Genomic DNA, 5512 nt, shown 5'->3' with positions numbered 1-5512 from the left:
GTGCCCTGATAACATCACAGGATTCCTTTTGAATAGTTTGAAATACGAGGAACCCTGGAGTCATTATTTTGCTATAGTCTTAAAACAGTCTTGGTGACATAAGAATGGAGGGTCTCAAAGCTCATCCACCTTTATAAGGGATGACGTTCAACAGATCAATGAAACTACAGACCCGTTAGTCTGATTAGTCTTATTTGCAAAGCCATGGAAAGAATTGTCATGAAAATTATCAACAAGGACATAAGAGCCCTCCAGACAATGACAAGATCCCAGTTTGACTTTGTCAAGGAAATGTCACTCTTACTGAACCTGGTGGACTTCGTTGAAAAGGTCACTGGCAATGGATGAGGGAAAAACTGTGCATACTCCCTATCTAGATGTGGCTAAAGTATTTGATACAATACCCCACTCGGGCATTTTCAGCAAACTTATGGAACTAGGTAAAAACCCCTTTGTAATAGATTGGATAGCTAACTGGCTCAATGATAGGACCCAGGATGTTAAAATCAGTGAAGCTTCCTCCACAAAGAGGCCAATCACAAGGGGAGTCCCCCAGAGATCTCTGTTAGGCCCACTTCTCTTTGGCATCTACTTCCTGGATGTGAAAGCTAGTGTCAAAGTTTTCTGTCTAAACAGATTCACAGATAATTTCAAACAGTCATTGAATACCCCCAAGATGAGAATACCCCTCAGGCAGGTCTAACATAGACAGACACTTGGTTCCAAAGCCAATGGTTTAAACCTCAATACCAAGAAATGCATCATAGTACCTTTTGGGAAGTTGGCCACCCATATAATACCCCTAAAAGTTGATTCTTTAATCAGAGATGTGGGAAACATGTAGATAGTAACCTAGCCTTTGAACAACATGTGTCCAAGGTGGTAAGAAAATATTTCTATGTTGCTCAAGTTATAAGCAAGGGCACAGCATCTAGGTCCAGACAGGTCATCATACCACTGTATTTGGTCCTTATTAGACCCATTATAGAGTATAATACCCCCTTCGGTATGTACCTAATCAGACAAAAGCAGCAACTGGAATGTCCACAAAGGTTGCATACAAAAAGAATATAGGTTGTAAACACAATGTCTTGTGCTGATTACCTCAAAGCCCTGTCTCTTTACTCGGTATCCTACAGACTTCATAGAGGTGATCTTTGCCTAGCATACAAGGCATCCCTGGACCCTGTTTTGATAGAGCTATTACACATCCACAAAACAGACAGCAATATAACTACTAGATCAGAAGACTTACATTTTGCTTGTGGCATAAATAAGACATTTTAGAGAGACCAATATGTTTCTCAGAATTCCCATGCTCTGGAAAAGGCTCCCTATCCATGTGAAGCAGAGTTCCTCCCTGTCTCTATTTAAGCGCAACATAGACCTTACCAATGGATGGGTAACTGGAAATTCGCCGATGGCCTGGCATCTTTGTCTATAATGGATAGAGGCAGTCAGCAATTCATCCCCTATATATATATATATATATATATATATATATATATATATATATATACATACATATATATATATATATATATATATATATATATATATATATATATATATATATACATATATATATATATATATATATATATATATATATATATATATATATATATATATATAAAATGTGTATCAGATTTGTGGATCACATTTCAGTTGCATGGCTAGGCTTATAAGGAATCTACTTGTCATTAACCTAGTATACCCCTATGAACCTATAAATTTATAAGCTGTTTTTTAGAGATAAAAATAGTTTGGCACAAATGAGAAATACTCTAGTTAGGAAATAGGAATAAAACATTTAGGGGATATTTCTCAATTGCTGTATAACATTAAATAACTCAGTTCCAGATTTTTAAACAGTATGAGTATATATCAGCTGCACATACCTCCCAAATGTACATATTTTTGGAGAAGGTCCATATTTTTGCCTCATATTTATGATCCAGTTGCAGGGGCAGCTATGGTGGTGCAGCGGTTAGTGTTGCCACCTCACAGCAAGAGGTTCTTTGGTTCGATCCTCGGCTGGGGGTACCTTCTGTGCGGAGTCTGCATGTCCTTTCTGTGGTTGCGTGGGTTTCCACCAGGTGCTCTGGTTTCCTCCCACATCCCAAAGACATGCAGTAGGTGGATTGGGCACTCTAAATTGGTGTGAGTGTGTGCATGTGTGTGTGCCTTCTGTGGAAGGTTGGGTGTCGGGCTGGCAACTTGACACTGTAAAACTCCACTGCCAATCATGAGCGGATAGATGATCCACTGTGCAACCCTTAACTGGGAAAAGCCAGAAGAAGATTTATGATCCGCTTGCATAAAATTGTGGTTTCGTGGCAAATCATTAAAGATCAAAGTTAAAAAAAATAATGACAGACATTTGAGTTTCAGACTTTATACCATTCAGAAAATTCATACTAATGTATAAAACCTGTTAGTGTATCAACTTTCTAAGTTTGCAAGAGCAATATTTAAAAATTGTCCCTATTTGTGGTTCTTTGCCTGACTGTTATTTATTGCTTTGTCCAGATTTCTTGCTCTAAGAGGTTGAGCAGTATGCAACTGCATGACACCAACATTTTCAGTAACACTGTTAATGAGAAGCTTAATATAATTGTGGTGATGTTTCACATTCCGTTCTTTGCTCATTTAATTCAGAATTTGATGTGTCTTTCATCACATTCTGTAACATCTATGCACTTCTTAATATCATCCAAAAGGACCTGACACAGCCAAATAAATGGTGCTATCGACATGGCCTAAAACTCAACCCTAAGAAGTACATCATAGTATCGTTCAGCAAGTCAGCCACCCCTGCCAAGCCTTGAATAACCATTGAGATGGTTACATTAGCCATTAGCTGGTTTGAGTCATATTTGGCAAACAACTGGTAAAATAATGTTTTTTTGCTTGTTTGTTTGTTTGTTTAGTAAGTATAAGGAAAACATACTTGCTTATGAAGGTCATAGCAAACAAACCTTCATCAGAGGTATGCAATCATAGAGAGGCCTTAGGGTACCAGAAATGAATTGTAAACAAGTTTCCAGTAATTATGAAATTATGAGCAGGTCAGTGCATTTTAAATATTTTCTTATAAAAGCAATGGAGTATGTTCTTTTCTAGTGCAGTTAACAAAATTTCAAGTTTACATAACACATAAAGCTTTATTTATTGTAATCTATGGAATGAATACAGAAAAAGGTAAGAACATTTACATTTTAGAAAAATTACATGTGATCTTTGAGCAATATTGCATAAGAAGTTTATATTAATGTACTGCCTTGTGATGCTGTGTGTGTGTGTGTGTGTGTGTGTGTGTGTGTGTGTGTGTGTGTGTATATGTGTGTGTGAATTTTCAGTTTGCATGAGTGTGTGTGTGTGTGTGTGTGTGTGTGTGTGTGTGTGTGTGTGTGTGTGTGTGTGTGTATGTGCTGGTGTGCATGTGCTTGTCAGTTTATGTCTATTTGTGTGTGTGTGTTTGTGTATCTATATGCCCACTGTAGCCTAACACACCATTATCGATCTATGGGTAATACAACAAGACATGGCTGTCATAGATAAACCATACAAAAATGGTTAATTACTCATATAGCGTGTACTCGGAAACAGTAGCCAGAAAAACTGGGGTATAGACATATGCTGTAAATTATTGCTATGAAATACTAAGAAATGTTTTTTACATACTCTGTATATGTCACAATGTAAAGATATTATCATACAATCTTAATTTCTTCCTCGATAGCAGAACAGCAGCTCCTAATTTTTCAGAATGTGCAGGATCAACAGTATTGTGATATAAAAAAAAAATCTTACTGTGTGATATGTTGGAGGTGTTTCTTTTGCAAAAGCTATAGTGCTTGAATTTTATTAATTCTAGCACAGAGTTTCAAAAATGGTATCTTTCTTAAAACCCTCAAAGAAAAGCAGAATGGCAGTTATTTTATTTGTTTGAGCTGACAAGTTATCACCTCTTTTGTTCAAGAGTAACAGTGAAATCCAAACCTATTAAAGTTGCTTGGAATACCAAGGTTTCAGGGGTTTGAGTTTGATACAAATGCCTGTTCTTTATCTTATCGAAAATGTCTACATGTGTGAGGCAGAATTTATCTTTCCATGCTATAAATATGGAAAAGATTGAATCATGCCATGGTAAATTGCATAATGCTGACAGCCAAAAAGAATGAAATTGCAAACACAAAGCATAATACTCTGAACTATGCATATAAAAGACGATGATATATAAAGCTGCTACGATATTCATGTTGACTCATCTGCAAACCTCTAATTCCATATTTATGGAGAATATCAAGCCCCTCTGGCTGTGCCACTATTAATTATTTTAACTTTGAAGACACAAAGCCCTAAAAATTAGCAGCCTGCAGAGTTTCAGGTGAACTCAACTATAGTACTAATCCCTTAAGTTATGAGATGTTGGAGCAATAATAATTAAATAGTAGGAAGTGAAAGGGTGCATACTTACACATATGTGCATGATTATAGAAAATATATTCTTTAAAACTGCGTTTTCTGATTTGAACTCAATATTTTTCATTAGGTGCTTTGAAACTCATTATTGTGACATATGTATATGTGTGTGTGTGTGTGTGTGTGTGTGTGTGTGTGTGTGTGTGTGTGTGTGTGTGTGTGTGTGTGTGTGTGTGTGTGAGAATGAGCGCGTTTGAGTGTGTGTGTGTGTGTGTGTGTGTGTGTGTGTGTGTGTGTGTGTGTGTGTGTGTGTGTGTGTGTGTGTGTGTGTATACACAGATACAAATATTATCTATCAATCTACATAGATATATCTGTATCTATGTATATCTCTATATAGATATATACATAACATGCTTCTGGAGCCTCCACTGAAAATGGGCTCTGTTCCACTCAGACTTTCCTGGTAAACAAATGTCAGATAAATAAATATGTCTATCTGTCTATCCATCTATATGGATTTACCTAAATTAGTCACACTAGTCACACCACAACATTACTACTGTTGGCATGTTAAACTTTCATGCATGTCCCAAGGAATAACTACGGGAAGCACTTTTAAAACATCTTTTTTTTTGCATCTCTACCACACCTCCTGCTGACTATACACAGTAATTCTGAGATTACACACTTCTCAGGGAAAAAGCATGTTTCCCAACTCCAGGGGCTGACAGCCTCACACACCTCTCTGCCACTGACCAAAGTGTGTTGACAAAAATGGTCGACTTTAGGGAGGTTTGCTTATTTTCTCAATTTATATATATATATATATATATATATATATATATATATATATATATATATATATATATATATATATATATATATATATATATATATATATATATATATATATATATATATATATATACACACACACACATATATATATATATATATATATATATATAGACAGATAGCTATAGTTATAAATATAGATAGATATATAGATGGATCAATATAGACATAGGTTACTAAAATTTCATTGATGTTGTGTTACATTGAATGGTAAAAAAGTGGATAC

The sequence above is a fragment of the Protopterus annectens genome, chromosome 3.part1 (genome assembly GCF_019279795.1).
Source record: "Protopterus annectens isolate FY-2018-M chromosome 3.part1, PAN1.0, whole genome shotgun sequence".
Lineage (NCBI taxonomy): Eukaryota > Metazoa > Chordata > Ceratodontiformes > Protopteridae > Protopterus > Protopterus annectens.
The sequence above is the reverse complement of the archived record's forward strand: the minus strand, read 5'-3'. Positions refer to the sequence as shown.